Source organism: Lagopus muta, chromosome 1 (genome assembly GCF_023343835.1).
Source record: "Lagopus muta isolate bLagMut1 chromosome 1, bLagMut1 primary, whole genome shotgun sequence".
Classification (NCBI taxonomy): domain Eukaryota; kingdom Metazoa; phylum Chordata; class Aves; order Galliformes; family Phasianidae; genus Lagopus; species Lagopus muta.
The window spans coordinates 82,679,278-82,701,610 of NC_064433.1; the positions used below are offsets into that span (position 1 = coordinate 82,679,278).

Here is a 22,333-nt window from a genome sequence, read left to right on the forward strand (position 1 = left end):
TGCCATAGCTTCTTTAAAAAAGCAAAATGAATGCATACAGCTGCTCTTTTATAAATGTCCTGTTTACTTCTCTGGGGAGACATTTCAGTTGCACCATCCCTTCCAACTGGAAATCCCAAAGTGCTGTAGAAATGCAGCTGAATTAAACCTCCTGGTGCTACCCGTAGGTGAAGTGGAGAAGGTATAATCTCCTGCCCGACACAATCAAAGAGCAAATGGTAGTCATTCACTTGCATTCAAACCAGCAGTTTATGCTTTTGGAGAAGAGAACATATATTTATGTAGTAGAATCCACAGCATACCAGTTCTGTTTGATGTGATATATTTTTTGTTCTGTTAACTGCATCAGCTGAGAACAAAGCACAGAAGAGGTTGTAATTATAAAGATGCACAGACTCAGAGGTACTGGGACATTTATAAAGTACAAGAACTTAAGCCATACTGCGAATCAGTTTTCACAGTAAAAGCAAATGCTTCATTTCAAGCACCTTTCCTCTTTTAAGGTACTGTAAGTGTTTTATTTATTTATTTTCGCCCCAGAGATTGAACAGTGGCTTATTTCCCGGGATCACAACATTGAAACAACACTATTTTTATTCTCCCCTTCTGTAAAGCAGAAGAGAAAGTGAAACTTGAAGTCATGTAAGAGGGAAAGTTATGAAAGTGAAAGGAAGTTGGCTGGATTGGAGCTGGATGACCTTTAAGGTCAAACATCTGATAATTCTGTGATTTGCAAGGTTTCTTGGTAAAGCGGCAACTAACTGCTGATCACTAATTATCAGCTGCAAAGTTGTGTTGTGATGTGGAACATTAGAACAGTTAACTCGTGATCTCAGCTGAAGGATAAAGGAATAACAAGGTGCATGAGCTGTAAAATGAAGGCTTTTCTTACTGTCCTGGATGGGGAAAAGAAGGATGGATAAATAACATGATGAACGTGAAGGGAAATATAACAGTCCCTGGCAGACCTGAACCTCTGCTGCAGATCGATCACTGTGTGGTCTTTTTCTACATCTCAGTTGCCCTTCTATAAAATGGAAACAGTTTTGGTTTTTTTTTCTGACCACATAGGACTGCAGGACAAGAAAACAAGTTTAGCAAGGCTCAAACATGCTTAAAACTCCTTTAAATCCAGCACATAGATCACACCGCTGCTGCACAGTTTGTTTTTCCCTCTGTGTGTGTTTCAAGTTCCTAGAATAGATGCAAGTTCCAGAGCTAGCATGGGTTTGTGCTGCTGGCAAAACAAAGCAGGTGCAAATTACGGTGGAAATGAAATAGCTAGTGCTTGGAGGCGGTGGAGTGCCCAGTTCACCTCAGGGTATGTGTCTGAGTTCACAAAACATGACTATCATGCATACCCTGATTCATTAGATGTGTTATCCAGCAAACAAGAAACCTAATCATATTTGAGTGGGAACATTCTTATGATAAACTCTGCTTTAGTGAAACTCCATATATAGTGCAATTTCTCCCGGCCGCGTATATTACACGGTGAAGAAAAGCTACCCTGCTGCGTATCAGAAGGCTGTAATTTCATTTAGGGGGTCTATTGACATCGTAAACTGCAAGAGCAGAGCTCAAGTGGCTATTTAAGTCATAGGAACTTCAGACTGAAATTACTGCCTGGCAGTAATTGCCCCTCCCCGGCGGGCATGTGGGCCCCTATGTACGTACTTAATGTTTTCAGCCATGTGCCTATAAATAATAAATCTCTTCCGTGGCCTCTGAAGAGAGCAAATCCAAAATACCAGTGTTATTTGCCACTGTTGCGATGGGGCACAGCCCTCGGGGTAGGACCGAGCATCTCGAGCCAAGGCGATGGCACTTGGCGATGTGACGTGATGACCGGTGCTCCAGAGCCGGTCCTCTGCTGGACCCAGAGGTGTACGCACATGGTGAGCAGCGAGAGGTGAACGCGCCGGCTGCCAGGGCTGTTTGTTGCCATCATAGCTGACACGTCTGACCTTTCCCACTTGTGTGTTGTAGACATCCAGCCTGGCACACGCAAAGATAAATGTGCCGTGCCACCTGTGGTCCCCAAGGCTACAGCGCAACTCCTATTTATATTGCAGCTCCCTCCAATCACTGCCTGCAGCACTGGGGCTGGCATGCTGCTGGAGAGGAGCGGTGGAGGGGAGAGGGCTCAGTGCTGCCCCGAATCTGTGAAATTTGGGAGCAAATCTGGATCTACCAGCAGCATCACCCAGTGCACCCAAACAAGAATTTCCCCTTTTTGGTTTTTAATGCACAGAGAGCTTTATCTAAATTGACAGAATTCTGTGTATTCCACCCTCATGGGTTTGTTTCCAGAAAAGAGTGAGGTCAGAGAGTGTTTGAGTTTTATCAGGAAGGTGAGGTTAACTGTTCATTAGCTTGTCAAGAAACCTGAAATCTAAGCCAGGCACAGGAAGAGACTTTCAGTAGGGGTCTGGACGAGAATCATTAGGACTGTCTGCCTTATATGTCAGCGTAGGCATTTTAATTTGGACATCTGAAAACTCAAGTGTGTCAACTTCATGTAAATTTTGATCTTTGTTTCTCTTATCCTCTTTCTTTTTTTTTTTTCTTTTTTTCCAGACAGTGAGAAAGTATTTTTTGTACTCAATGTTTCTCAGACCTTGGGGTGCAAGATAGGTGTCAAATTCTCAGTGGGAACAGAAACTGTATTTATTTCTTTTCTCTGAACTGGTGTCCTAGTTTCAGCCGAGACTACTAGTCTGGCTATTCTTACATTTCATTTAACAGAATGATGGTTCACCATGTGAAAATTATACAAAGTGTTTGGTCATAGCATTAGTATTTCCATTCTTCATAAAGAAAAACTTGATTTTGATTTCGAAGCTGGCTGTTTTTTTTTCTGGAAAATCATTTAAACCACTGCCTCTCCCTGTTAAATGCCACCATCCTGTGATTCCTGTGACAGTGGTATGGCTCACAGTGACACAGCAGCGTGGAAAGTAAATAAGCAAGGTTTGTATAGCTATTAGCCATGGCAGTCAGCAGTAGCAGGGGAAACTTTTCTGGTCTGAGGGGAAGCTGTTCACGCTTGCATTTCATCTGAGTTTGAGCAATAAACTGCATTTCTTCGTTTGGATAGATTGCTAATCTAGAGAACACGCTGAATATTCCTCACAGGTCTGTGACAGCACCGTGTAACATGGTGTAAATGGGAGAAGTGAATTTTGATTTCTGTGTTGCTGACTGTGGGGATCATGGGTGCAGGTATCAGTAGCATCTCTGCTTTTTTCTGTTTGTGTCAACAACTAGCCAGGTCTTTCTGTGCCATTCCTTACCCACTTCTACTTTACTGGCTTCTGAACCTCATTATGACTGATGTTATTGTGCTGTCTGTGAGAACAAAATGAAGTCCACAAACTGTGGATAACGGCAAATCCCACAGTACAGTGAAATCAAAATAGGATGTTGGATGCCAAGACTTAGAGTTCTCATGGTGCTTATCTCTGTATGGAATAACTGGAAGTGGTTACAGTTTCCTTTGTTTAGTATAACAGAATGTATTGAAGGTTGCATATCTTCAGTGAGATATTGACTGCCTGATGGCACGTGTCCTAATTCTGGGACGTGATGTCCTGGCGTGAAGATAGGGAAGCCTTTTGTCCCACTGAATCTCGAGTGCCTGAAATCTAAAGCTATGTTACTGTATTGGTGTCTGTCCAACAAAGATGTGTGTTCTACTTGTACCATGTGGAAAAATGAATAAAATATCTAAAGTTAAAAAACAATTCATAAACACCATATGCACATACATACTGCATGCACAACTTCTCTTTGAAAATATTACAATGGGACACCCTTCCAGATTCTGGTTGCAAAAGACTGTAACTTAATTTCTTCTACAGGTTTTTAGTCAAGAAATACTGCTACAGAGTCTGTTTGCTTTCAAATCTGCAAAAGTATAATAGACTGTTCTCTAAAACGAAACATCGATCTGTCTGTCTAACGTAGAGTGTTTCTAAAGCTATCATCCTCTGTACTGATAGGCAACAAACAGTAATTCACTTCTGGGGACACTGAAGCAGAAATTGGCAAGCTAATTTGTCTTCCACCATGCTTTGATGGAGTCCACCTGACCACAAGTCCTGTGCTGTAGCTACTTAGGTTAACTTGCCAGAGAGCTGATGTGGTCTTTATGGGAATGTGGGAGCAGTGTATGTACTCTGCAGGTCTCTGAGTCGTGTCATGGGGAAGGAGTATCCTTTGGATCCCAGTGTCATAAGCGGAAGAAAAAGGACTTTTTCCATATGTGCAGCACCAAACTTCTCATCCCCTATAGCTTCTGGAGGTGGCATCAGTGTTTCTGCTGAATCCCTGGCTCACCAAAAAGACCAGCAAGCGGTTTGAGTGCTCTTTTGGTCCCGTCTCCTGTTTGCATCGTTTGCTTTGCTGGCACAGCTCTGCAGTTTCTTTATAAAACTGGAGAGAAGCTGTGCAACTGGTTAGAAATGTGATGGATGACTTTGCTGCAGCACGGAAAGAAGAGAGAGTGTCTGACATATTCATTCTTCCTAGTGAAATCTGCATCTGGGTTTAATATTAGATAGCATCGCTGAGGATAATTGTGGTTGGCAATTTTTACTTTTTAATGACTTAAAATGACCTGTGATGTATTAGGCTCAGCAGTGTCGTTCCCGAGCATGGCTTCATTGTGAGACTTCCTGCTTTCATGAGGAGCGGAGGAAACAGGGCCACTTCATCCCTATTGGTGCTTTCAGTGTGCAGTATACTGTGGTGTAGAGAATGCTACAGCTGCTTTTACTCCAGAAATACCAGTAGACTGTTTGATAGTATATCAGAGGGACTTGCTGCTTCTTAAATTGACTGCTCTGTAGAGCAAAGAACACAAGTACACGGGCACACTGAGTCACTAGCTGTATTTAGATGTGTTTTTGCATTCTTTTGTGAGGAAAGATGTGTACTTGACAGGAGGAAAGCTAATTCTTCTCTGTCAGTCAGTGGAAGGCAGAAAGTTTAGTGAGAAGAGATCAGATGGGCTTGAATGAATTTTGTAATTCTGAACGTATCTAGGAAATCGAGCTGAATGATGTATAGAGAACTCCTCTGTCAGTGTGGAAAATTAGAGATTTGAACAAGATGAGTTTAATACTGAAATGAAATGAGAAGAAGTTTATGATTAATAGGGTCTGGCAGAGACAGCATACTTATATGTAATTTTGGAGGGTTAGGAAATGATCCATGAGCTGATGTGAATCTGAGGGTTTAGGGGAGAGAGGTAGCCCCACAAAGAACCCCAGCTGGCATGTCTGTTTTCAGAAGAAGTTCCAAAAGTTTTCTGCAGGAGGAGGAAAATGTAAGAGCAGAATCTCTGATTTCAGAAATCCTAAGCAGCTCTTAAAATATTTTATGAGACCGAAAAGATAAATTAGGAAGAAAGTGTTTATTGAGCATAAAACAGGTTGTTGGTTCATCTTATCATTAGTCCTGCATCTGAAGGTTATTTCAGGGGCAGGCGGTTTCTCTCTGGATACTGCATCTTCCCAACCAAGCAATTCTGGACATAGAGGCCAGGTTCTTCCTGCCCCTGCAGTGATCAGCATGCCATCCTGAAGCTTGTCAGTTAGCTACATTAACTTATAAATTGCAAAATATGCCGATAGATTAAATTTGCCTTGTCTTACATGGCCACAGATGTAGCTCATAATCATTAAAATTACTCATTCGTCTGTGAGGAAAACAAAGAAAATTATTTCAGAGAAGCTAACAGAAAAGGATAAGATTCACAGTTCTCTCATTATCATCTTTATTCTAGGTGAATAATTTGTGCTTTTATTACATTCTAAAGAACTTGAGAAACTTGGATTGTATCCCTCTCCAGGACACGCTGAAATTCTATGTATTTTGCCTTGCACACTCTTATTTTGAAATGTTCCTTCAGAGCAACAATTCCTTCTCCTTTAAAATTTTTTCCTGTGCAAGAGGAAAGCCTTGTATTTTCATACTGGTATTTTCTATCTTGTAATTATCCTCCTAAAGTCAGAAAACACAGATTAATTACTTCTAATGCAGAATTTGCAATAAACAAGTTATATTAGAAGTGAAGAAACTGCAACTTGTATCTTTGCCTGCCTCTCTCCAGAGCCCCTTCTTGTGCACTTTCCTTTAGGTGGCACTCCCACATTAACTTGTGTACAAGCCGAACAGCTGTTTGTGATCTGTCATTTATGTCTTGAAATATGATGGAGAGACTTAGAAATTGTATTAATTGTGGCGTCCACATCCTCTCTTCATTAGAAGTTGAAAATTGCTGTTCAAATATTTCATAATCAAAAATTAATCCCAGTCTACCTGTTCCAAATCATATATTACATCCTCTGGGGATGAATCCCAAATCCCCATTACAATTTGGATGTTCTCTCCTCTGGGTATTGATTACAAATTCTGGTTATTGTTCACATACTTTGTCATAGGGGGAATTAATCTCAAGTTCCTGTCTACTGTTCTGGGATTGAAAGCTATCTATAATTAAGATTTTTCTATTAAATGGATATCGAAAATGAGCTTTTCTGTCTACATTTTTTGGGTTATCTTTTGGCAAGAAAACTGATTCTCAGCTCAAAGAGAGATTATTAATACTGAATATTTGGACCACCGGCTTGTAGTCCGCCAAGTTCAGGCGTTTTGCAGGAGTCAGTGGCATAGCTGTAGTGTTCTCTAATGCTGACATTTGGTAAGAAAATGTGAACATTTTCACGGGACTTAGCAGAGTGAAGCAAATACGATAGCTGAATAGAATCAGATGCATGGCATCAGAATTGTAAAGGAATATATGAGTGTGTGCTTAGCAATCCTGAAGCACACTACTGTTGCAAACCAGTTTCCACGTGAAATCAAAACAATCTTAGTCGTGTGGAAGGGAAGAATAATCTGTGCTCTTTCTCAGCAGTGGATAGAATGAGAACGAACATTCTGTGGTGAGAGGTAGCAGCAGTACGAAACCACCAGAGAGGCTGTATTTCTGATGTGTGAATCCGTGTTCTGATTTGCGGCTTCGCCTGTAAAAACAACTGCTATATTTTTACGTAGGTATAGGCTTTTGTGTGGAACGATGCAGAGGATAAAAGTTTTCAGTTCCACAGCTGTGTAGATCCCTGGTTTTCTTTTTTTTTTCTTTTTTTTTTTTTTTTTAAAGAAGAAAATCAGATCAAAACAGCCCTGAATTTAGAAAAAGTTGGAATCTGGACCTGCACTTTCTTGTTTCAGACCCACTGCTGCTACTAATAGACATGGTGTTTCCAGTGGCAACAGTTGGCTCATGCATTCTTTCACACTTCAGAAGATATCCCTGTTTCCCTTTTTTTTCTTCTTCTTTAGCAGTGGGCAGCCCTGCAACCTTTTGATCATGCCGACTTTGTACATTACATGACTGAACTCAGCTATGCCAAACATCCTTTTAGAAAGTTGACATTTATGCCATTTGAAAAAAAGAGAGGGGGAGAGAAGGGGAGAGGTAAAAGAATGAATCCCGACTGTTTCCTCCTGCCCTTTTGATTAGGAGAGCAGTAAGTCAGCAGAAGAGGTGGGACTTTTAACAAGCAGGGGTGCATGCAAGCTGGTTGTGGTCTGTGATGTGCACACACGTGAAGGAAAGAAGAGGATGAAAGTTAGACAACAGCAATCAGAAATGATTACAATGAACTAATGGATAGAAAGTGTAAGGAGACAATCAAAGAGACTAGATTAGAACAAGGAGGTGGTCTTTGATACTCTCCTAAACTAAACGAAGGAATTTGAATTCAAGAAACTTTCAAGGACCCTTTCAAACATAATAATTGTGATTGTGTAATGTCTTTTATCTGTTCTTTCATTTTCAATTGATATTTTGCATTCATTTATTATTAATTTTATTTTATTTTGTGCAGTCTTTAATATTTCCACTTCTCCCAGATTTCTTCCCACCTTTGTCTTGGAGATAACACTGAATCTATGGGACCAAAACGGCTGTTGTTAACATGCATAGCATACAAAGAAAACAGGGACAATGAGACTTAATTGTACTAGTGTTTGCGAAGGAAGACAGGGAGAGAAGCATCTTGCATAACTTCAGACAAGTCACATGACTTTGTTATGTCTAACTCGATCCCTTCATTTAGTTAAAATGCCAAAACATCATTAAAAAAAACCGTGTCCATTCCTGCAGTAAGTTAGACAGTTGCACCACTTGCTCCCTTTCCAACATGTTCACTTAGAATTTTGTGTTCTAAAAGCATTAGATTGCTATTTCAATTCTTCCAGAAAAGAGACAGATTTCTACAGACAGTGCTGGCTTTTGCTGAAGGTGAGCTACTGGGCTGAGTGAACCACTGGGTCAGTGCTTTGTGACCGGTCCTCATTCACTTTTTAAAACAGGAGAGGAAGAAAGAAGAATAGAAAAGGAGTGTGTGTGAAAGGAGAGAAGGCCAGAAGGGGCTGTAACGTTAGACAGACTCTTTAGTAACCTTAAAAACCTTTAAAAGTAAGTTTTGCAATGATGTGTGAAATAGTTCCCAGTGTAAAAATCTATATTGATTTTTTTCTTTGTTTGTCTACAGATTATTCTCAGAATAGAAAGCCTTTGACATTTTGCCTTCTTGTATATTTAAATCAGTCGTTTGTGTCGTCCACTCTCACATGCGTGTGTGTTCTGCCTGATCTGCAGAGGATGACTGCTTGCTGCTTCCTCCAGATCATTTGTAGAGTGGATAACTGGTTGGAGAGCCTCCTGCAAGACTGGCTAGTGTGGGATGTCTGATGGTAGGGAAGATCTGCTTTAGGTGGTGACCAGAGTGGGTAATGCTAATGGCTGGGTGTTGCAATCCAGGATGCAGTTGATTGCCATGAGTGTCAACCGGCAGGAGTATGATGGCTTTCAAAACTTACAGCTTTCTATGTTGTTAGGAGCTGGAGCTTAGCTTCAGAGTCCCTGTACTCATTTGCAGTCAGAAAATTGACTTTGTCTTTTGATTGTTTTTTTTTTTTTAATTCCTATTTATTTGCTTTGGTGATAGTAGTCCCAGATAACCTGCCTGACAAAATGATGTGGAAACAAGCTCCTCTTGAACATTCCTTGCGCTTATTTTATAGCTGCTGGGGTCAGCAAACGGTTGTAAGGTCAGAGACAGAGGGTATTTAGAAGAACTTGGGGGCGGGGGGAAGAATGTTGACTATTCTGCAGCAAAAATGTAAGTGGAAAACCACAGAGTCCTGCTCAGCTGCTGAAGCTGAAGGACCCTTTGCAGCACATGTGCAGCCTACCTCACCGAGCTGACCCCAAACACCAAGGCTGTGTTGTGCGTGGCTCCTTCTCCATAGTACTCCCATGCCACAGCGTGCTGGCCAGCACAGAGGGCAGCTAAACCGTGTAGGAATCGATTGCCCAAGGGCAATGAAGCAAGTGGCATATGGATCCCAGTGGCTGTGTGCAGACAGGCTTGCCAAAACCATATTTCTAACAGCTGCCTATAAATGGCCCGTTTATACCTTTCCATACATCATCCCTTCACCTCCTTCCTTTTTAAGTGATGTCTTATGCATAGATTTCTCCAACTGCATTTTGCATTATTACATTTTAATGATATTTGAAGCTCTTTCATACATATTTGAGTTCACTGATGTAAATGAAAAAAGATAAATAATCAGCATACTTGGTTTATCTGATGACATGAAGATGTTCTATCATAAGTTTGCCACTTTCTTGGATAAGATCAAGAACAATATCAAGTACAAGGAGAGGGTCCAAGTACTATCAGAATGACTCTAGAGTTAGAGTCCTTCAACATCCCTCCTTTGCAGCTTGGCCCCATTTGTGCCTCAAAATGTGAACCATTTAACCAGTTCTACCCCTTAAACTGTGTCACTTATGGGTTTGGTTAAAATGCAAAAGATAGAAGTGCCTCCTGACTTTTTTTTCTTTTTTTCTGAGAACGATCATCTCTCATTTTGGCTTTGTTTGAGGATGCTCTGCATGATCTCGAGGGTGTCGCCTCCTCGACCCCGCATCTACTGCCGACTTACGTTCTGTTACAATCTATTAGGAATCTTGAGGCTTGAGGGCAGAATTCTGTGTAGGGATAAAAAATGCTTTCATGTTGGTGCTGTGGGATTTTTTTTTTTTTTTTTTTAATTCTTTCTCTCATTCTCCATTTCATGAAAATTCATTAATCTGTGACATTTAAAGACTCTGTCTGAGAGGTGTCTGGAGCAGCGGCCGGCTGCATACATCAATAGTTTCTCAGAGTCTGGCACTCTGTCAATATTTGGGGGCCTCAGTAACAGCACTTAAATGCACTGCCTGCCAGCCGTCACGCTCTTAGCATGTCTGTAAGAGTCTGAATGAGCGGATATTAGCACGTCAAGTCCTTTCACAACTGGCAACACTTTAGAGACAAACTGCTTGGTAGGTATCTCTCCTCTTCCCTCCCCTCCTGTTTTCTGGCATGCCTTCTTTGTTTATCTGATATGATTTATGTATTTACACACAAATATGCATCCTGCAAGGAGGCATTATAAATCCCGAAGCTGGAGGAGGTATTATGGCATAATCTATATAACAGTGGAAATGGGCTGAAGCTGGATTTGGACCCAGGACCAGATTAAGCTTGAGTTGACTCCTGGGCCAGTTGAGTCAGGAATGGAGTTTTGTTTGGATTTCACGGTGCCAAAATCTTTAGAGTTTAATTCCAAATAATGAGAATCTTGGACAAAAATTTTACAGGAAGTGCTACTGTGGCAATATTTCAACCAGCTCCAAACCAGAAGTGGAAAACAAGCCATTTCAAGACTTGGGTTGTATTCAAATCAAAGCTGTTAGAGCAGGTTCAGAATCCAGACCTTCTGTTCCTTTTTTAATCCTATCCCACTGCATAAATTGGATTCACAGCTGAATATTACTCTAGAATACCCATGAAACCTCCCTGTTTAGTGGAAAAAATCAGGGAAGCAAAATACAGCTTTTTCTTTTTTCCCTGTGTGGTAAGCACAGCAAAAGAATTTCGATTCACAAATATTCATTGTACTCCTCCCCTCCCCTCTTTTATTTTATTGAATATTATGATCAGAGAATGATCAGTGCCTTTTATGATGCATTCATGATTATTTTCTCTTTACCCATTGTTTGCCACCTTTTGCTTGTTATGCCACTGAGGTTGGGGCTCTGAAACTGTGCTGTCTAGAGATGTGAGTGCCTACAGTGTCTGTGAATTTAAGTTGGCTTCTGATAGCTGAAGTTTAGGCACAAAACAGCCCATGAAACTCCATCTGAATGTTTCCAAATATCCTTTTTGTAATATTCTTTTTTGTTCGTATCTCACGCCACATACTCCAAAAGGAGATGAAAGGATGGCTGCACAGTGAGCCCTCCAGTAGGAACATATCCATGACTGACGTTTGGGAGCAAATTCTTTGAAGAATGAATATGAACTTGGGAGCACTCAGAAATCACATCCTTATCATTCCTTCTTTACCACGTCCAGTAACACCAGCTAGTGCCCCTCAGCTGTGACCTTCAGCACATCCTTCAATGCTAGCTTGAGTCAACAGCTTCTTAATCCTTTTCCAATAACATCTAGAAACTTTTTTCAATGAACTGCCAACCCTCACCCAGTAACACCTGCCAAAATTTGGCATGATAACAAAATAGACAAAATTATTCTGCTAGAACTACCTTGCAGAAGTTAGCAATATATATATATATATATATATATATTTAACTACCCCTTTTCAAACATTTCTCTGCTCTTTTTAGCGTTCTCTTATCTGCTGTCTTTGTCTTGAATTTTCCCTTTCTTCAGCCACAGCTGTGTCTGATCTCCATTTTCCTGTTTGTGTCCCCAGAGCACCTGCACTCATACAGTATTTTGTCACCTGTTGAAAAAATAAAAGGAAACCCCTGTGAAAGTTTACAAATCTCTCCACTGAGGTAGTGAGTAACAAGGGAGGCATTTATCCCTGCTTCGGGCCGGCAGCAAAGGGAAAATAAACAGGCTGAAGGCTTCCGTTAGTATTGGTGATGCTTCTGGCTAGATGGCAGCAATGGCCAGTAAGTACAATCGACAGAGAGAAGGATTTATTTTTAATTATAATAATTGCTTCTTTAGCATAGCATGGAGGGGAAGCAGGGGCATTAGCGTGCGGGCGGGAATCGCTGACTGCAGATGTGGCCCTTGGACAGAGCACAGTCGTGTTGATGCCGAGCAGCAGGGCCTGGAAGGCTTTAGTGGTCCCCTCACAGGAGGCTGTGGATGAAGCTCAGCCTCACTGATGAGCTGGCTGCGAGATGGCAGCGGTATGTTTTTGCCTGTTAAAGAGCAGCAGTCCGAAGGATGGAGAGAAATTGTACTCCAGGGTAGCTGAGGTGAGCAGGACTGGGCCCATACAACAAATACGATCACGCAGTTATTCTTTCTCAGGCTGCGCTTTGTTCTGCCTTTTACGGTCTCAGCAAATGAGCACGCGAGCTCACAGTAACCCACGCACCTTTTGTAACCAGGGAGTACATCTTATGACATAATGGGGCACATTCTCAGCTCTGTCCCCAGTGTTTTAAAAACGTGACTGATTTTATTGTCTGTGACAGCCCCGTACGCTCTGAAAAACCTCCCCACCCCCAGCCCTCAGCACTGCACGTCAAAGTTGAAGAGTTCGTCATTTTGCATTAGTTTCTCGATTATTTATTTTCTAAGAAATTCTAGCCACCTTCTGAGTAAGCAAGTGGGCCCTATAGGAGGTATGGGGTCTCCAAAGCAGAAGCACTCTAACCTCTTTCTTCCAGCCTCACAGACTGCTTCTGCCTCTTTACAGATATACCGTAGGACTGCATTAGGAGCTTGCATTTCCCATTCATACCAGTTGCAATATTGTGGCCGAACCTACATTCAGAAGAATGTGGAGGTTACCTGCTTGGCATTTCAGCAAGCAGCTTTAAAGCCACCTGTCTTGCCCTCTCTGAACGGGCTGAATGGGTTTATCCCCAAATAATGGGGACATAAAAGTGCCAAGGAGATCTAGGGTTTCAGACTTCACTCATTACACGTTCCTATTGGTTCCTAGAAGCAGTAAATAAGATGCTTTCTTTTACCACTGGAACTGATGAAACAGGAAAAATCTAGACTTGCCATCCATTCATATTTTACCTCTATTAATAAGTAATTAATTAAAAAAGAAAATGATGGTCCCATGATGGGCCACTAAGTATATGCAAGTGAAACTGTTGGCATTAAAAAGAGATTTGATTGCAGTCAAGCAGTTATTTATATTATAATAAATCATGCAGACTCCGGTTAAGATAAGCAATCTATTATGTTATATGCCATTCAGATGCACTTCAGGAGGTGTATCTAATGCTTAAATTTGCTTAGAGACAGCAGAGGTGAAGGATGGACAGACAGGCAACCATAAAGAAGTGAAATAACTCACCTTGGATGCACAAGCAGGGGCTGAACCAAAATGAGAAGACAAATCCCCCGCCTTCCTGGTCAAACTCATTAGCACTGGTCAAGTGAGTTTATTCACTGCTGTGTGTATCTGACCCATACTGTCTCCTCCCACGTCGAATGAATATTATAGAAAGACTAGGGCCAGGGCTGGTTTGCACTGCTACACTTGAAGAAGGGCCATCAGAAATAGCGCTAGAGAAGTCAGGAGCTGGTGGACTTGTAGTTTAGCCCTTAGATTCAGAGTTGGGTAAAACTGTTGAATATAATGTTTTCTGTGCCAAAATCTGCTTGCCTCACATACATGTTAGCCAAACCTATGGAAAATAAATAATCTGAGAAAAAAAATATTAAAAGAAATGCTTTGTAAAGCCAAAAACTTTTGTCCTTTGTGTCTAAACAAGATTTCTGGCTTTGTTTTGAAACAAAACGTACTTTAATTGAAATGTATCTAACACGAACAAATAGCTACTCCATTTTATAAAACTCCTAGGTGGTGGTGTTTTCTTCCTTTCAGTGTTCGCAGTTCGGTCAGTTACTCAAATAAATCAGTTATTTGCACAAGTCTAATTCTTAACTAGAACGTAGGCCCCTGGGGTCTTGGACTGTATATTTTCAATATAGTACATATTTATAATGCCAAGTACCATGCATGGTACTCCATGTACAGTAATAGCAAGCAGTCCAGTCCCCTGGAGAGATGGGGGCACTGGGGAAGACCCAGTGCATTTTTGCTCTTCATTTTTTATTTTCAGTTGTAGTAATATTTTGGAAGGTATTGCTTACAAGATAAAATTTGCATTTATTTGAGCTACTTACAAATAGGATTCACTGCAAAGCTATCATTAAAGGGAAATAAAGCAGAAGAACAAAAAATGCATTCTCAGCAAAGTTTGATACGTAGTCGCTTTCAGAGAACCTTGGTGCTAAAGGAAAAATGTCATCATCTCACTCTAACACACCCTCTCTCCCAAAATGCTGAAAAACAAGCAAATACAGGGTTGTTTGTGATTTACTGAGATGCAGATACCAACCAACTATATTGTCGACTAATTCCAGTGTTTCTGCCTTGGAATTTAGCTTTTTCCTATGTGATCATTCCTATCTTGAAACAGTTTCATTGAATGCAAAACCCAGTGCCTGTTTATCTGTGTCTGACTTTCAAGGAGAGGGTACTCTGTGTGTGTTATACGTAGCTGGTGGAAACTGTAGGAGTCACTTCAAGTTTCTCTGTATGTTGCTCTTGTTCTTTTTTTAACCAATGTGGTTTCTTTTCCACTTTTTTTTTTCTGCATTTTTGTTTGGTGACATACAACTTCATAACCGTTTTAGAGAAGGGCTTACAGGACAGAGTAAGGTTCTGGTTGCTCAGTGTGATCAGTCTCATTCATCTTGCTCTTTTCTTGCAGAAGTGCCCCTCAGCATGAGTTGACATCCACAAAGTGCTCTGCAGTGCTGTAGCCTGGGTTCTGGTAGTAATGATGCTCTCTCCAGCTGAAGTTCTGTACAGTGTGTGGGGCTGATGCAGTTTTTGGTGCTGCCCCAGTTCCAGTTGAGAGGCTTAGGCATATGGTCCTTGTAGTCTTCTTGTAATGAAATTAATTTCTTCTTATGAACCCAATTGGCTCTCTTAGTTAACGATGGAGAAAGATGCCTGTAGAGTTGCTTGGCCTTGCCTGCTAAGTCCTTGAAGATTATGGCCAGGCTTTTTGATAGAGAGTTCTTCAGCATTCACTTCTCACGACTGAATGATTTTAGCTGTAGAAAACACTGGTACTGGTGATTGATCCAGTGACTACCAAATAGGGATCTAGGATTAAAATATAAGAAAGTAGATTTTTCCAAGCACTCTGCAGCTTCCCACTTACACTCCTACCTGGCTCCTAGGTCAGCTTTGTGCATGTTTCTGAAAATTTTTCTTGACATCTGTGAAGATGCTGTGTCCTTACTTCCGAAAATCGGGGGCACTGCTGGACAAAGCAGGAGTGATCCCCAAGCTGTCAGATTTCTCTCTCACTTCCATTGTCTTCCAGCTGCTACATTTAAAACTACCTGCTGATTGGTGCCATGTGATTCAAGGTAACCTGAAATGTGGTTGGAAAAAAGAGTAGATAAGACGAGTGGAGCTGGAGAATTGCATGAAGGAGCTGCGAGTATGTTGTAGAAGAATGTAGGAGATCAGGCAAGTGTTTTTACTGAGTACATGTGCACGTAGGGAGCAGGGAGCTATCTTCAGTAGTCTTCATTTGTTCAGGATTTTTGCTGTTATATTTTGGCAGTCTTACATCGTTAGTCTAATCCTAATGTTCAAAATATTCATATAGGATTATCGTGCCTCTGAGACTGGAACCTTCAACAAGTGAGATACAGGAGCACACCTTCTCCTGCAGTTACAGTCAGTGCCTTAGTGTAGAAAAATTTGGAAAAGTGGAATTCTTACTGCTAGTGGTTGCAGTTTTCTTTGTGCACCAAATACTCCTGTACCAAGCAAAAGCTTGTCTACGCCAGAGCACAGGGCTACTTACTATCCTCATAATCCATTTCCTTTTACAAACAGCAGTGACTGATCTGAATAAATCAGAAGGGGACATTTACATCATATGTAGCCTCTTTTCTATGAACTTCATTAAGCCTTGGACCATTAGCTCAAGATATGTGATTATTTTGTTTGTTCAAACAGCTAGACGAGCCGAGTCTCCTCTGAGTGTTTCTTTCAAGCAAACCAGCATGACTGAAAACTGGGAGCTTGCCAGAAAATGTTACGTGAAATAGTAGTGGCAGGTTCATCTTAGTGTGGGTGGAGAGAAAACTGTACCCTCTATCTTACTACTTCAAACGTGCAGTGCCCATATGCCACAGATGAGCTGGTTTATGGATGGAGCATGAAGGCTAGTACTTGATCTGTTTCATGCAAACAGTGTGTGTGCTGTAGATATACTGTCTTGTGGATATGATTATCAGCTGTTGATGCAGTCTAAACACACAGCATCAATATTCAGTATGCTATAGACTATCTCATTTTTCTCCTTTATATTTAGTGTTAGTATACAGAGCCAAATACTAAAAAAAAAAAAAGGCAGAGGGGGTCACATGATTAAATTAATTCCATTAATTATTTAGAAACAATCAAAGGAAATACAAGACATCTGGCTTTAAGCCCAAACAACTCATGGCACTGCTGTTGCCTTGTAACCTCATCAGCTCTTAGTCCAGTCATCTCTCTTCTTCTTTCATTAAGGACACAGGAGATGGCCCCCCTCCTTTCCTGCCTTATTTCTGGCAGCTTGGAACACAGATCACAAGACTGGGCTATACAGTTGTCTGATTCTGTGTATTAAATCTGATTAGTTTTATGATGAAAAGACATCCTCCTGCATCCCCATGGTATACAATAGTGTTGCAGCCATAGGTTGTGTTTTTCTCAGTTTAAGGAGCTAGCTAATATAGGAAGGAAAATACTGTTGTTATTGCAGTGCTCAAAGTCCTTAAACATGTGTGTTATATTGTGCAGCATATACCATATAGTGAGAGATGGTTCCTGTCCTGAAGGGTGCACAGCCAAGAGTAGAAAGGAATTGTCCCACTCTCTGCTGTGTAGCCTCACCTGGAGCACTGTTGCAGGCTTAGTGCCACAACATCAAGACATAAAACTACTAGAGAGTGTCCAAAGGAGGGCTACAAAGATGGAGAAAGGTCTGGAGGGCAAGTGGTGTGCTCAGCCCAGAGCAGAGGAGCTCAAGGGAGCCTGATGGTGGCTGCGGCTCCTCACAGGGAGCGGAGGGGCAGCGCTGAGCTCTGCTCTGTGTGACAGCGACGGGGAACGGCATGGAGCTGTCAGGGGAGAGCAGCTGGGGGTCAGGGACAGGGGCTGCACCACAGGGCGCTGGGCATGGAACAGCCTGCCCAGGGCTGTGGGCACGGCACTGAGCTGTGAGAGTTCAAGGAGTGTTTGGCCACTGTTACCAGACACAGGGTTTGAATTTTGCGTGGTGCTGTGTGGGGTCAGGAATTGTACTCAGTGATCCTCATAGGTCCCTTCCAACTCAGGATATCTTGTGATTCCGTAACAGAAAGGCTGGAGAAGAAATAGTATCACAAGGAATGGAAGACTGTGTAAGAAGACTGTGGCGGAACCAGAAATAGAGGCTGGGACTTACCCAGTCCACTGGTCTTGGCGTACTTCTTTCCCTGGCTGAGGGCAGTGGTCCTGCCCTTTGTAGACGTGGCCAGGCATTTTCCATTTGAATAATTTTTCAGCAGAAATTCTTTTCTTGAAATACAAAATTTCCTTGGGAATAACTGTTTTACCCGAGAAAAGTCAAAACAAGTATGTCCCAGCTGCTCATTCTGGAAGGCTCTTTTTCTCTGTTTTCTAGCTAGTCTACAGAAAATATCCATGTTATTTGAGATATCTCAGGTGGATTTTTCCAGAACCACTTTCTCATGGGGAAAGAAGATCCACTTTTATTTTCACTTCCCAGCTTAGGAGTTTTTGCTCCCGCCCGTAGTGATTACATCCCCATGATAAGAAAGTGCTGTTTTCTGTTCACATCTGATCCTGTGTTTTATCAGTACAGGTAACTTAATGCAATTTAATCATGCAATTCTCACGTTCTGTAGCTAACTTAGTATATTCAACTTCCTAGAACAGTTTTACTGGAGCAAAACAAAGGATCTCGCTGATAGTTAGGATTCTACTTTTCTGCATACTGGTGAATGTGAACCCATTTTGATTCATAGCAAATGTGTTGAAGACACTCTCATTACATTTACTGTTAGTTGGGGGGTACTGACTTCTTGCATTAATCCAAGGAGCATGCTTTCACTGGCTGCTGTTCTCTTAAGAGTTGCATTGAAGAACTCTTTTTTTTTTTTTTTTTTTTTTTTTAATGAAAAGGCATTGAAAATTCTATCACTGTAAGGTTATCTTGGCAGTCTTTTACTTACTCTTTAGTACTGTTTGGAAGATGCACATTCCCAGTTATCCATTAAAAAAGTTCTCCTGAAATGAAATAAGCTTCCTTGGTTCTGAAAAGTGTACTTGAGACTGCTGCTCCTTATCGCTTGTGCTATTCCATAGCCTACACTTGTCCTCAAAGAATGATGGCATCAGATGAACATATTGGCTGTGATTTTTCAAAGTATGCAGTTAACCACATTTGATTCCCACTGCATTTGATGCATGTTAACACTACCTTCAACAAAGGCAGTGTTAGGCCCATGTAGAAGGCTTTAAAAAAACAAAAAACAAACACCACCTCTAGCACCCTGGGCTATTTGCAGGCAAGAACATATGTTGTAAGTGCTCATACTGCGTTACAGGGTTTTTGAAGGGACTTAACCTGCTCTATGAGTAATAGCGTAGTGCATTTGATGCTACAATAGGTATGTTTCTCTAATGTTGTCCCTCTAGGTTTATCATATGTTTTCAAAATATTGTATCCTCTGAAGCTGATTTTAGAGACATATTCTCCATATCCAATAACTCGCAGCTGAAGCTATTCCAAGGTTTAATGTATTTGTTTATTTCCTCGTACTAAAGCCAATGCTTTTCATTTTGTTGTCCTCAAATGTAGTCATTATGTGTAGCTTGTTGTTTATATAAAACTTATATTTTTCTTTTTTTTCTTTCCCTTTACTTTGCCTTCTCTTAACATCTACATGGCATGCTGATGGCAAGAGCAGCAGTCGTTGGCAGTTTTCCTCAACTCAACAAGAGAGAGAGAGAGATTTGGTTGGAATGAAACCTTGCTCTTCGTACAGTCTGATTGAGATGCAGCTTTGAAAGGTATCATCCCATTTTCTGTCTTGAAACCAAAGATGAAAACTACTAACAGGTAGAAATTTCAATGTCAAATCACCTGTTAATTCACTGCAGAAAAGCCCTTTGGCAGTTCGATTTTCACTGTATCCACTTGGAACATTTGAGTGGCAAATAACCACAGTATCTGTCTGTACCTGTGTTTTTGGTAAAGAAGCTAAGTTGATCGGGAGTGTTTGGACTGAAATTTAGGTTGTTAGACAGATAAAGACTTTTATTATCTTGGTCTTGCTTTTTGACTGGAGTAGCATTCATCACTCATGTAATTGAGACTAATACTGAAAGTATCAATCCTGAAGTAACATGCTCTACATGGTAAAGTGAAAAGAGATTCATTTAAAGTTCTGTGTATGGAGAGTCCAGACCTGCTTCATATCCTGGTGGACAGAAGTGAGGTATATGGTGAAACTGAAAATGAAAGCTGTGAAATACTCTGTCAGTAGTAGTAATACTTACCTTTTAAGAGCACTGCAAGTCAGAAAATCATTTCAAACTGAGTTAAAATGTTATCCTTGGAGTGCTATACAAATGCTCCTTCTGAACCATGCTTTGCAAAAACAGCCACTGTTTGTTAATATGGCATTAAAATTTTGGACTCCACCCACAGAAATTAATAACATTTTTGAAATAAAAGCAATGTAGGATACTGACACATTTATGTCCATATGTTCTTGGACGTGTGTCCTCCAGTGCATGATAAAACTAGAAATACCAGATATTCTTATTTTTCTTATTTCCTGTAAAGCCATACTGAGAAAGGGGGAGAATGTAAACGATGGCAGATTGACAGGCTTTGGCCCAAGGATAATTGTACAGCAGTACCATATTTTATATTTTTTTGCATCCTCTTATCTATTCTGTTCTACTGGTAGTACCAGTTGACTTCCATGAATAAATGTAATTTAGAGCAGACTTGGACCATGCTATTTATATCTGTGCAGACTGCTCCATGCTTGTGCAACAGTTATTTCTCGAGGATCTGCAGCGTTGTCCAGTGTCATGCAGTGCTTTCCTATGTATTTATGACATGAAAAGTGTTTTGAAACAACATGACAACAGTAAAAGCTGCATAGTAACAGAGTTACCCTTGGCTGTCCGTATAATATGCAATTAATGTGGTTACTGTGCTCTGAAGCCCTTCCAAAGCTGAATAAGATATTCTGAAAACTGGTTAAATACATTTTTTTTCCCAATTTTCTTAAAGATTTCCATTTCAGACGCTACAATGATAAGAGCATACTGTAATGCATGTCTTCAGCAGCAATAATAATGAAGGATGTGAAGTATATCCCCAAAATCTAAAGGTGTGAATTCTAATCAACAGTGAACTCTGTGAGAATTCCATGTAGTAAAACCTAATTCCGTGCTGAAGGGGAACACTGTGAACATCCAGCATAAAATAAAAGATGTTCTGTTCTCTGCTGCGCTATCTTGAGCCAAACTCGGGATCTAAAAGTGAAGCAGGGTTCTTTCATCACCAGTCATAAAGATGCTGTAAGTCAGATTGTTCCCCTAGGCTATATTTGACAACGCAGTAAATTGAGCTTTAGGAACTATCTACAAGATCGAGAACTCTGCCACCTCAAAGCATAAAGCATAGATCCACTGTAAATTCATTCTTTCTCATGCAGTTTTTGAAAATGTTTTGATGCTTTGACTTCATGCTTGCAAACTGCATACTTTATTTGGTATCTTGTGTCCCTCACTGCTATCGTTAAAATATGGAAGGGGTGGCAGAAATGTGATCTCATGCCCTCACATGATCACATGAAATCTGCACTTTGGAGATATCCACTAGTGCATGGTATGTTAATGTCAATTATGATCAAGCACCATCAGCTGTTTGTTACTCCCCTGCATTTTGTCATCTTCCTATTGAGTCCTTATAACTCCAGTCTTCCCAGAATGTTGCACAGGCAGCTGTAAGAGCAAAATCTGATCTGTGTTCAGAATGGGATCAGAAAATATGCTAGATTTTGTGTATGTGTATCAACACCTCCAATTCAGTGAGCTGTGTTGAGAAGAGTGAAAAAAGCTAAGTCTTGTTTCTTTCTCTAAATGAAGCTAGAGTGGTACTGGAAAAGTACAAGGACAAATTCTTTTTTATATAAACTCTAGAGAAACTAATGGACAGACAAAGCTTCATAGTTTTGATGTTAGGATGAGTTTGAGCAGAATTAAAATTTATCTAAAATTCTTATTGTTTTTCTCTGCCCTTTGCTTTTCTGTGTTGTGTGATGAATGCATCATGCCCAGATTTTGCAATTGCAGCTTTGTGCTTAAAAGCCACATTGACACAATGAATCTTTACAAAATTATGTTTCTGAACTCTTGCAGGGAGTTTGTAGTTTGGAAAGACAGAGCTGCATGCAAAGCTTTTCACTTCAGAAATGTTGTGTACTTGGACTTGTACAATTTCCTTCCTTCTTGGTAGGCAAAGATGATTCTGAGTCTGATGGTTTTGGTCTCTGGGAAAGAAAAAGAGGCAGAGGAGGGAAGAACTTTCCGATGATATTGTTGATACAGCTATCCTTAAAACCTATTATTTGGAATTTGGAGAAGTTTTTGATTTGTTTTCCTTCTCTCTCTGACCTAATTAATGTCATAGGACCTCCCCATGGACATAATTTATATGACAAATGAATTACATTAAAATTTGCTGTCATGATAGGAAACCTTTTGTTTATGGTAAATTTAATATGTTTTTGTTGACTTCCCTCTATAAATATTGAGCTACCAGCTGTAGTTTGTTTTCTTTATTTCTTAAATAATTTTGAATATATAGCAACTTATTGTCAGTATTAAAAATATTTGAAAACATAAATAATTAGGAGAAACATCGTAATTCAGCTGTTTAGAACAAAATTTTAGAACAAAGCTTCTGAAGTGGCACTAGCCTTTCCTTTTTAAAAAGTATAGATTATTGTAGAAAAGAGTCAAATAATAACTGGTTTTCAAGTGTACTCACCAATTCCAGGTTATTCTAGAGTAAAAGCATTGACTACCAGTCAGTGCAGTGCGTTGTAGGAAGGAAAAGTATATACCATTTTCCATACCATTTCAG

At 40.5% G+C, this 22,333-nt stretch overlaps 1 protein-coding gene across 22 annotated transcripts in view; it reads left to right on the forward strand.

The window, feature by feature from the left end:
- The window catches only part of ZBTB20 (zinc finger and BTB domain containing 20), a 468,885-nt gene that overhangs the window by 266,995 nt on the left and 179,557 nt on the right, over window positions 1-22,333 (forward strand). For 21 of the 22 annotated variants that reach the window (XR_007379433.1, XM_048958187.1, XM_048958158.1 and 18 more), the window contains one exon: window positions 19,134-19,236. The gene's annotated coding sequence lies outside the window, so the exon portion shown is untranslated. Of the gene's footprint in view, window positions 1-19,128; window positions 19,237-22,333 lie in introns of all 22 variants that reach the window. The other variant, XM_048958127.1, reaches the window with a different exon arrangement.